Raw genomic sequence first — 12312 nt, 5'->3', positions numbered from 1 at the left:
CAAAAAAGAGCCACAGAGCCAAGACAAGATTAAGCAAAAAGAACAAAATTGGAGGCATCATCCTACCTGACTTCAAACTAAACTATAAGGCTACAGTGTTCAAAACAGCATGATAGGGGTACCAAAGCAGATATATAGACCAATGGAACAGAACAGAGGCCTCGGAAGCAATGCCACACACATGCAACCATCTGATCTTTGACAAACCTGAGAAAAACAAACAATGGGGAAAGGATTCCCAGTTTAATCAATGGTGTTAGGAAAACTAGCTAACCATGTGCATGCAGAAAGCTGAAATTGGACCCATTCCTTATACCTTACAAAAAAATTAACTCCAGATGAATTAAAGATTTAAACATAAGACCTAACACCATAAAAACTCTAGAAGAAAACCTGGGCAATACCATTTAGGACATAGATATAGGCAAGAACTACATGACTGAAAAACCAAAAGCAATGGCAACAAAAGCCAAAATAGACAAATGGGATCTAATTAAAGTAAAGGGTTTCTGCACAGCACAGGAAACAATCATTAGAGTGAACTGGCAACCAACAGAATGGGAAAAAATTTTTGCAAGCCACCCATCTGACAAAGGCTAATATCCAGAATTTACAAGGAAATAAAACAAACTTACAAGAAAACAAAAACAGAAAATCCCATCAAAAGGTGGGTGAAGGATATGAACATTCACTTTTTAAAAGAAGACATTTATGCGCCCAGCAAACATATGAAAAAATGCTCATCATCCCTGGTCATCAGAGAAATGCAAATCAAAACCACATTGAGATACCATCTCACGCCAGTTAAAATGGCTACCATTAAAAAGTCAGAAAACAACAGATGCTGGAGAGGATGTGGAGAAATAGGAATGCTTCTACACTGTTGGTGGGAGTGTAAATTAATTCAACCATTGTGGAAGACAGTGTGGCAATTCAAGGATCTAGAAATAGAAATACTATTTGACCCAGCAATCTCATTAGTGGGTATATACCCAAAGGATTGTAAATCATTCTATTATAAAGATGCATGCACATATATGTTCATTGTGGCACTATGTACAATAGCAAAGACTTGGAACGAATCCAAATGCCCATCAATGATAGACTGGATAAAGAAAATGTGGCACATATACACCATAGAATACTATGCAGTTATAAAAAATGGTGAGTTCATGTCCTTTGCAGGGACATGGATGAATCTGGAAACCATCATTCTAGCAAACTGACCCAAGAAAAGAAAACAAAACACTGCATGTTCTCACTCATAAGTGGGTGTTGAACAATGAGGACACATGGAGACAGGGAGGGGAATATCACACAATGGGGTCTGTTGGGGGTGAGGGTCTAGGGGAGTGATAGCAGGGGTGGGGAGGGATAACACTGGGAGAAATACCTAATGTAGGTGATGAGGGGATGGAGGCAGCAAACCACCGTGGCATGTGTATGCCTATGTAACAATCCCGCAAGATCTGCACAAGTACCCCAGAACTGAAAGTATAATTAAAGAAAAAGAAGCTTCATGTGAAAAAAAAGAAATTTCTCTCTATATAAAATAAAATATAAAACATAGGTAAACATATATGTAATTATAAACACATCTATCTACTATTGCTTCTGTTTCTGTGGAAACTGACTAATACACATGCTTATACTGTACTTACACATTGCTTTTTGGATTTAGATATTATTTATTGACTTCTTACTTTAGGAAAGTAATGTTTCCTTTTCTGTTCCCCTGTGTCCTGTTATAGGCACACACTCCTTTCTATCCATTCGTGTTACTTACATCATTATTTTCAACATTTGCATTATGATCACCTATGGTAAACTGGGCTCATTTATCAGAGGATTCTGAATGATCAATATTTTAATATTTTCACTTTTATATTGGTCCATTTCCTCCTGGGGGAACCCTCTAACTTCCTGTTAGAGGAGATATACATTTTGCTCTTTTTCCTCTTGGGGCTAAGAGAAGAAAAAAGAACAAATGTTTCACCATTCCCTGCACAAGAGTTTCACCTCATCCTCTTGTTTTCAGTATGATGCACTCGTCATCAGCTGGGCCTGTAGTTATTAAGTCCACATCCCCTATGGTTCACTTCTCCAAAGATTGTATGGAGCAGGGGAAGTTGCTTTGCAGTGCAGAATAAGGGGTAGGAATCTGGGAATCTAAGTGATTCTTGTAATCTCCAGCACCAATCACACCACCACTTTTTAGGAACAGTAGTTCCTTTGATTCCTGAGACGTTCTGGGATTCTGTGTCATGCATATATTTGCTTCTTGCCTTCCCCTACTGCTGGCTTAGGCTTTGGCTTTGGCTTTGTTTTACTGATAGTTACTAATTGATTGTCTGCTTTCTAGGTTCTTAATTTTATTGTTGTCACTCCTTTCATGTTATCTTACTCTTTGTATATTTACACATTTTATCTCATTTATTTCTTAGTTTTCCCCTTAATTTTATTTTAGTGAAGGTTTGAAGAGGAGCAGTTACAAACCACAATGTTCAATCCACCACATTTAATCTGAAGTCCACAATGACTTCCTTATTGCCAAATCCAATGGCCCCTTTTAATCTGCATCCCTCTTGACATATTTGTAGAATTGACTAGTACTAGCCCTTTATTGATAAACTTTCTATTCTCCTGGTTTCTTTGATATTACTTTTATGCAACAACAAATATTTCTTAGAAAACTACTATGGGCTAGGCATTCTATTACATGATGGGACACAAAGATGAATAAAACATAGCCTTTGTGATGTGTATGACAGATGTGAAAAGAGGTGTTACAGTATTCTGTTCAAAATCTTATAACAGGGTGAAAGTGAATCAAGTTTGAGGAGTTGGAGATAAGTACAAATTCACCAGTTGAAATCATTGAGAGGAAAATAAATAATAACAACAAAAATAACAATTGTTACAAATATTTAAAATTATTATATGCCAGGAATTGGAAGGATCCAAAGCCTGGGGTTTAAACTACTGAAGTATCCTGCCCTGTGTAGAGGGACAGTGTATATTTATTTATTTATATTTTAAGGCCTGAGGTACAAGTGCAGAATGTGCAGGTTTGTTACATAGGTATACATGTGCCATAGTGGTTTGTTGCACCCATCAACTGTGATCTACATTAGGTATTTCTCCTAATGCTATCCCTCCTCTAGCCCCTCATTCACTGACAGGCCCCAGTATATGATATTCCCCTTTCTGAGTCCATGTATTCTCGTTGTTCATCTCTTACTTATGAGTGAGAACTTGCAGTATTTGGTTTTCTGTTCTTGTGTTAGTTTGCTGAGGTTAATGGTTTCCAGCTTCATCCATGTCCCTGCAAAGGACATGAACTCATCATTTTTTGTGGCTGCATAGTATTCCATGGTGTATATGTGCCATCTTTTTTAATGCAGTCTATTATTGATGGGCATTTGGGATAGTTCCAAGTCTTTGTTATTGTAAATGGTGCTCCAAAAAACATATGTATGCATGTGTCTTTATAGTAGAATGATTTATAATCCTTTGGGTATATACCCAGTAATGGGATTAATGGGTCAAATGGTATTTCTAGTCCTAGATCCTTGAGGAATTGCCACACTGTCTTCCACAATGGTTGAACTAATTTATACTCCCACCAACAGTGTAAAAGCATTCCTATTTCTCCTCATCCTCTCCCTCGTCTGTTTTTTCCTTTTTAATGAGTGCCATTCTAACTGGCACGAGAAGGTATCTCAATGTGATTTTGATTTGCATTTTTCTAATGACCAACAGTGATGAGCTTTTTTTCATGTTTGTTGGCTGCATAAGTGTCTTTCTGAGAAGTGTCTTTTCATATCCTTTGCCCATTGATGGGGTTGTTTGTTTCTTTTCTGTTAAATTTCTTTAAGTTCTTTATAGATTCTAGATATTAGCCCTTTGCAGGAGGGAGAGACTGCAAAAAATTTCTCCCATTCTGTAGGTTCACTCTGATGATTGTTTCTTTTGCTGTGCAGAAGCTCTTTAGTTTAATTAAATCCCATTTGCCTATTTTGGCTTTTGTTGCTATTACTTTTGATGTTTTATTCATGAAGTCTTTGCCCATGCCTATGTCCTGAATAGTATTGCCTAGGTTTTCTTCTACGATTTTTATGGTTTTAGGTCCTACTTTTAAGTCTTTAATCCATTTTGAGTTAATTTTTGTATAAGGTATAAGGAAGGGATCCAGTTTCAGCTTTCTGCATATGGCTAGTCAGTTTTCCCAACATCGTTTATCAAATAGGAAATTTTTTCCCCATTGCTTGTTTTTGTCAGGTTTGTGAAAGGTCAGATGTTTGTAGATGTATGGTGTTATTTCTGAGGCCTCTGTTCTGTTCACCTAAATATCTGTTTTGGTACCAGTATCATGTTGTTTTTGTTACTGTAGCTTGTAGTATAGTTTGAAGTTAGGTAGCATAATGCCTCCAACTTTGTTCTTTTTGCCTAGGATTTTCTTGGCTATATTGGGCTCTTTTTTTGGTTCCATATGAAATTTAAAGTAGTTATTTCCAATTCTGTGAAGAAAGCCAATGGTAGCTTGATGGGGATAGCACTGAATCTACAAATTACTTTGGGCAGTATGGTCATTTTCATGATATTGATTCTTCCTATACATAAGCATGGGATGTTTTTCCATTTTTTTGTGTCCCCTTTTATTTCCTTGAGCAGTGGTTTGTAGATCTCCTTGAAGAGGTCCTTCACATCCCTTGTAAGTTGTATTCCTAGGTATTTTATTCTCTTTGTAGCAATTGTGAATGGAAGTTCACTCATGATTTGGCTCTCTGTTATTGTATAGGAATGCTTGTGATTTTTGCTCATTGATTTTGTATCCTGAGACTTTGCTGAATTTGCTTATAAGCTTAAGGAGATTTTGGACTGAGACAACAGAATTTTCTCAATATACAATCATGTCACCTGAACACAGAGACAATTGACCTCCTCTTTTCCTAATCAAATACCCTTAATTTCCTTCTCTTGTCTGATTGCCCAGGCCGGAACTTCCAATACTATGTTGAATACTTGTCTTGTGCTGGTTTTTAAAGGGAATGCCTCCAGTTTTTGCCCATTCAGTATGCTATTGGCTGTGGGTTTGTCATAAATAACTTTTATTATTTTGAGATATGTTCCCTCAATACCTAGTTTAGTTAGCATTTTTAGCATGAAGGGCTGTTGAATTTTGAGGGACATTGTATTTAAAATAGTGACTCATGAAGGTGGCTGGCTGTACTGACAGTGGAGCCTCCATATCTATTGTTCCATTATTTATTGAGAATGTAGTGTTTGTTTGGCATTTCTCTAGGTGCTGGGAAAACAACACTTTAATGTCACAGTCCCTGGCCTCAGGTAGTTTAATCTAGGGAGGAGTATTGTAAGATTACTTGAAGAAGAAAGTGCTGCAGATAATGTAGATGTGAACTAGACCAGGTAAGGGCCAAGGATAGAGGGATTAGTTAGAAGGGTCAATATAAATTTATGTGGGAGATGCTGAAAGGTTAAATTGAGGCAATAAAATGAATATAAAGAGAAGACATAAGATTCAGTAGACACTTCTGAGATGGAAGTATAATAATTGATGGGGAATAAAATAAGTGAAGAAAAACTGAAATTTCCAGTGGGAGAATAGATTGATAGTGACATAATTTACAGAGGTGGAGAGGCAATTTCTGCCAAGTATTAGAGTATGTTATATGTGTAATACTCATGGATTACAAACAGAAATCTGTATTTCAGGAGACCAACCAGAGAGAAGAAAAATATCTTGGACTAAGCAGATAAAATGAAGAATTACTTAGAGACTGATGTTGGACTAATATAACATGTCAAATGAGAAGAAGACTTAGAATAATGGAATAGAGAGGTGTGGGAATTAGGAATGTGAAGTACCCAGTGAGCTAAGAGAGAAAGGAATTTAGATAAATAGAATGGTCCCTTTGTCACTTGGTTGAGGACTGGAAGGTAAGCATTTTGAATTATTGGTTAGGAGTCTTTAGTGGTCTCAGCAACATAGTTTTAGAAATGGATTTTGCCAATGTTCAGTATATAACATTAATTGTATATTCCACTAGTCTTGAAATGTTCTCTAAAACAATTATATGACAATGTCTTTATGTTCTTTCAGCATCTTGGCAGTACAATTGATCTGTGTTAGGGACTTGAACTATGTACTCTTTTAATTAATACAAAAAGGAATCATGTTTGAACACAGTTTTCAATTTCACAGCACTGAGTTTCTGGAAGATCTAAGTTACACATGTTATTGGAGTCACAGTGAACCGGGTAAATAACAAGGCAAAGTGGTAACAATGCAAGCTCTTTATGATAGCTTCTCGAAAAGCAAATCCTAACAGTATTACAGCAAGGTATCTAGACTGATAGACTGGAAAGTTTATTTGCATTAGGTGTCCACTCTAGAGGAATGGCAGGCAGGTACTGTTCACCAGAACAACTTAAGCTCAAAGCAATTTACTTTGATCAATAACTCATATCTTCATTTATCTGATCTCAGTCAATCCTCTGCACAAACTACTCCCTGTTTATCCTTCTTTCTTGTAGTGATAAGAATGTCAACACTATGTAGTTTTCTTATTGTCATGATTTAGTCTTCAATTATGATTGAGGCATTTTTGTTGATTCATTTATGCTATTCTTGTTTGTTTTATTTTTGTTAGCATAACACACCAAATATTTCCAAATATATATTCACAATCCCTTTTCCAGTGAAAAACATATCCTTCTGAGTTGGTCTAATAACCTCTTCTACTAAATTTAATGGATCTTCTTTTGGTCATTAATGATTTATACTCAGCACTTCTTACATTTGTATACCGAATCACACATCCTGGCCTTTGAGCTTCACTTCACTGTCTTGTTTGTTCTTCCATTTGCAGTTTTAAGGATTGATTATTTGATAGAGAGGATAAAAGAAAAATAGGACTTGAGAAGTTCTGTGCTTTTTTTTTTTGCCATCTGTTAACATTATACCATCTGCTTTAAATACTGATTTAATCCTCTTTTTCTGTGCTTTTAAAATGAATGTTTCTTTTTCTCCCTTGCATTGTTTGTGATTCTGTTGTCAGAATCTTCCTCCTGCCAGCCTTCCGCCTTCCCTCTCTTCCTCCCTCTTTCCCTATCTCCTTCTCTCTCTTTTCCTCACTCCTTTCCTCCTTTTATTTCTTCCTTCTTCCCTTCCTGAGAAGCTCATTTTCTTGGACCACTGTCTACTATCTTAGACCAAGTGATTATACCTATTTTTCATAGAAAATTCTTGAAAATATTTATTTAAAGTCTAGGATACCTGATTGTTATGCTCAGAGTTCTTTTCCTAAACTCCATGTGTGCATGCATATGTGTGCGCTTGCTGGTATGGGTTGGGGTGGAAAGGGAAAAGATGGGGCTGGCAGGAAGGCAGAAACCTGATCATCTCTGATTTGTGTTCTAAGTTACATAAATTTGACGAATGACATCACCATCAGCCTAATATCTCCAAATAGAAATTCTTATGCCATTCTAGGCTCTCCCTATTTCTTATTTCTTGTATTCAATTAGTGCCAAGTGCCTATTGATTCTACCCAGGTATAGTGTTTCAGATAGACTGCTACCCATCACTCCACTGCCATCTCACTCCCTTAGTTTAGGCTCTTCCAATCTGGACAATGTCACAGCTTCATACTGCACAGGTCTCATTTCTCCATCCTCCTTCTCATGCTGTCTAGTCACCTGTCTCATCTCACATTCTCATTAACCTCATGATGATTTGTCATCACTGTTGGAAATTTTGATATCCACCTAGGGGATCTAGTCAGCACAAGTCTCTCATTTTGTTAAACTCCTAGATTTTAATTTTTGTTTTCTGCATCTTCTTTAACCAACCACTGCCATAATCATCACCAATACCTATCCTGCTTCTATATTCTTGATTTCAGACACTTCATTCTCATGATCACTTCTCAGTCTTTCAGCTTTCTTGGTCTACTATTCTCATTTGATAATTCCCCAAACTTTATGAGGCCTTTCATCTATTGACCTTACCTTTTCTTCACTAGACTTAATTTTTCAGCTTTTCTTTTTAATTTCTTGTACTATGTTCAAAGATAATTTTCTAGTTTTATAATTGGAGACAGTAGACAATTTATTTCTTTAGAGTATGTCTTTACCTGCAATCTCAGACTCCCAGATTGCAAAGTTTGGGCAAGTATTAATATTGCTGTTCCATTTTGTGAGTTATAGTAGAGCTGAAAAAAATGATTTTAAGTCAAGCAAAGAATTTAAAAATTATAGTTCTCTATATCACCAGGCAAGATTTGGGACATACTGACTGAAGAGAGGCTGAATAGTTATTCTAAAAATGTCTAGGCAGCAGGTGCAATAGTAGCAATAAGGACCAAGTGTATACGTTTTAGTCTTAAGCTAGATTGTCATTCATACAGACTTCCCTTTCATGAGGTTAGCTGGTTTCTGTCTCCTCTTGGTTCAGATAAGTAAGGGTTGTGACTCCCTTGGCAAAATTAATCCACCAAAGCTTTTTCAGATATAGTTAAATTTCAGTCATATGCTTAAATTTCAAATGTATTAGTGGCTTCTAACTTCAGGCAACTTTAATATTATAGATTTTTATCCACAAGCTTTATTAACCAAAGTCTACAAGCTTTAACTACATTAAAAGATAGTCTGGTGATCAAAGAAAGCTTCCCTGCATTATAATATTTTCTTGAAGGACCACTTACCAAAATGGGTCATCGTCTTACTTGACTTGCAAGCATCATTTGGCAGAAGTGACCTCTCTCTCCTTATCAGAACACTTGCTTTTCTGTGCTTCTGTAATATCGCACTCACTTCATTTTCTTGCTATCTCACCGGTCACCTTTTTAGTCCTGTTTTCTAACTTACCCTTCTCCATCATATATTGAAGCACCTCTCGACTGTCTTTGTCTTTTTTTCTACTACCTAATGGGTTCACTAAATGGTAACTTCCACAGCCATGACTTTAATATTAGCTATAGGTTGAGGTTCATCCAGTTTATATGGTCAATCTTTACGTCTCCCCTGAGCCCTAGACTTTTACATCTACTGCCTTATTGACATCTCTGTTTCAATGTCTGATAGACGATTCAAACCCAACATGGTCAACTTAGAATGTAGATCTACTTCCCACCCTATCTGCTTCCCTTCAAATGTTCCTCATCTCAGAATAGCAGTATTGTTCACCCAATAGTCTAGGCCAAAATTTTAGGAATTATCTTTGATTTATCTTCTTTCCTCATATCCCAAACTAGTTCATAAATAAGTACTGGTGGTTTGAATTATGGAAAACAGCATGGAGATTCCTTAAAGAATGAAAAGTAGAACTTTTCTTTTCTTTTCTTTTTTTTTTTAAAGATAAAATGGCTTTTTTCTAAAAGGCAATAACAAATGCCAGAAAGGATGTGGTTGAAGAAGCAGCTTCTTTGCTCCTTCTGGAACCTCTCCCTGGTTCAGCCTGCCCGCCTCCACTCCTGCCTCCACCAGGTCCATCAGAGTGACCCAGAAGTCCTACAAGGTATCCATCTCTGGCCCCCGGGCCTTCAGCAGCCACTCCTACACAACTGGGCCCGGTGCCCACATCAGCTCCTCCAGCTTCTCCTGAGTGGGCAGCAGCAGCTTCCAGGGTGGCCTGGGTGCAGGCTATGCTGGGGCCAGCGGCATGGGCATGGGAGGCATCACCACAGTCACTGTCAACCAGAGCCTGCTGAGCCCCCTTAACCTAGAAGTGGACCCCAACATCCAGGCCCTGCATACCCAGGAGAAGGAGCAGATCAAGACCCTCAACAACAAGTTTGCCTCCTTCATCGACAAGGTGCAGTTCCTGGAGCAGCAGAACAAAATTCTGGAGACCAAGTGGAGCCTCCTGCAGCAGCAGAAAATGGCTAGGAGCAACATGGACAACATGTTTGAGAGCTACATCAGCAACCTTCACGGCAACTGGAGACTCTGGGCCAGGAGAAGCTGAAGCTGGAGGCAGAGCTTGGCAACTCTGGGGCTGGTGCAGGGGCTGGTGGAGGACTTCAAGAACAAGTATGAAGATGAGATCAATAAGTGTACAGACATGGAGAATGAATTTGCCCTCATCAAGAAGGATGTGAATGAAGCTTACATGAATAAGGTAGAGCTGGAGTCTCCCCTGGAAGGACTGACTGACGAGATCAACTTCCTCAGGCAGCTGTATGAAGAGGAGATCTGGAAGCTGCAGTCCCAGATCTCCGACAAGTCTGTGGTGCTGTCCATGGACAACAGCCGTTCCCTGGGCATGGACAGCATCATCGCTGAGGTCAAGGCGCAGTATGAGGAGATCGCCAACCGCAGCTGGGCTGAGGCGGAGAGGGTATACCAGACCAAGTATGAAGAGCTTCGGACCCTGGCTGGGAAGCACGGGGATGACCTGCGGCCTATGAAGACTGAGATCTCAGAGATGAACCGGAACATTAGCCGGCTCCAGGCCGAGATTGAGGGCCTCAAAGGCCAGAGGGCTTCCCTGGAGGCAGCCATTGTAGATGCTGAGGAACGCGGGAAGCTGGCACTCAAGGGTGCTCGTGCCAAGCAAAAGGAGCTGAAGGTTGCCCTGAAGCAGGCCAAGCAGGGCATGGCACGGCAGCTTCGTGAATACTAGGAGCTGAAGAACGTGAAACTGGCCCTGGACATCGAGATCGCCACCTACTGCAAGCTACTGGAGGGCAACGAGAGCCAGCTGGAGTCCGGGATGCAGAACACGAGTATCCATACGAAGACCACCAGCGGCTATGCAGGTGGTCTGAGCTCTGCCTATGGGGGCCTCACAAGCCTTGGCCTCAGCTATGGCCTGGGCTCCAGCCTTGGCTCTGGCACAGGCCCCAGCTTCTTCAGCCGCACCAGCTCCACCAAGCCCGTGGTTGTGAATAAGATTGAGACCCGCGATGGGAGGCTGGTGTCCGAGTCCTTTGACGTCTTGCCCAAGTGAACAGCTGCAACAGCCCCTCCCAGCCTGTCCCTCCTGAGGCTGCCCCAGAACCTGGGAGGGAGGCACCTGTGCAGGGGAGCACAGGGAACAGGAGACCTACTTGATGTTCAGCCCTAGCCCTCAGTCCACCCATGGGGAGTTTACTGCCTGGGGAGCCCCCTTGCCCATGCCTCCAGCTGCAAAACAATTCAATTGCTTTTTTTTTTTTTTTTGGTCCAAAAAAAATCTCAGCTAGCTCAGAAAAAAAAAAAAAAAAAAAGGATGTGGTTATAGGACTGAGGTTTCCATTTTCTTACTACCTATTTGCTGGGAACCACATTCAACTCCTAGCTGTTGATATATCTCGTATAGCTTACGTTATGGACGTTTGCTTTCTTCCAGACTAGTCATATGTGCCTGCCTCTACGCCGTTCATATGTGCCTGCCTCTACGCCGTTCTCTTCTGTGACCAGCTGAAGAAAATTTTGATGTTAAAATTTATCAAATTTAAAACTTACCAAATTAGTTTTTGTTCACTCAGGATAAACACCATTTTGTCATATAATGTGACATAATCACATGAATGATATTTCATCGTATGCACAGGTTCATCTCATACTCAAGGGCATTATATAGGGCATTTACACCTGGGAAAGAAATTTTGCAGATCATATTAGGATTTTGTCTGCCATAATTCTATATTAAAGGAAATAAATTCAGTGTTAAAAAAATTCCAACAGGGGGCTGGGCGCGGTGGCTCACACCTGTAATCCCAGCACTTTGGGAGGCCGAGGCGGGTGGATCACGAGGTCAAGAGATCGAGATCATCCTGGTCAGCATGGTGAAACCCCATCTCTAGTAAAAATACAAAAAATCAGCTGGGCATGGTGGTGCGTGCCTGTAATCCCAGCTACTCAGGAGGCTGAGGCAGGAGAATTACCTGAACCCAGGAGGCGGAGGTTATGGTGAGCCGAGATGGCGCCGTTGTACTCCAGCCTGGGTAACAAGAGCGAAACTCCATCTCCAAAAAAAAAAAAACTTCCAACAAAGAAATCTTCAGGCTTAGTTTATTTCATTGGAAAATTCTACCAAACATTTAAGGAAGAATGAATTCAAATCCTATATAACTTTTCCAGCAGAAGAAGATAAAAATTGTCTACCAACTTATTTTATGAGTCCATTATTACCTTGATACTAAAATCAAAGATATTACAAGAAAACCACAGACCAGTATCCTTGTAAACATATTTTCAAAAAACCTTAAGAAATATTATCAAATTAAACTCAACTATATATTTAAATGATAATACATTATGATCAAGTGGGGTTTATTGCAGGAATTTAAGTCTGGTTTAACT

General features: G+C 39.4%; 1 pseudogene; it reads left to right on the top strand.

Annotated features, from left to right (window-relative positions):
- The first annotated feature begins 9478 nt into the window (after nucleotides 1-9478).
- Nucleotides 9479-10975, top strand: LOC108306762 (annotated as a pseudogene).
- The last annotated feature ends 1337 nt before the right edge of the window (nucleotides 10976-12312 follow it).

The sequence above is a fragment of the Cebus imitator genome, unplaced genomic scaffold (assembly GCF_001604975.1).
Source record: "Cebus imitator isolate Cc_AM_T3 unplaced genomic scaffold, Cebus_imitator-1.0 Scaffold74, whole genome shotgun sequence".
In the NCBI taxonomy this organism is placed as follows: Eukaryota; Metazoa; Chordata; class Mammalia; order Primates; family Cebidae; genus Cebus; species Cebus imitator.
This window is presented reverse-complemented; position numbering and strand designations above follow the sequence as displayed.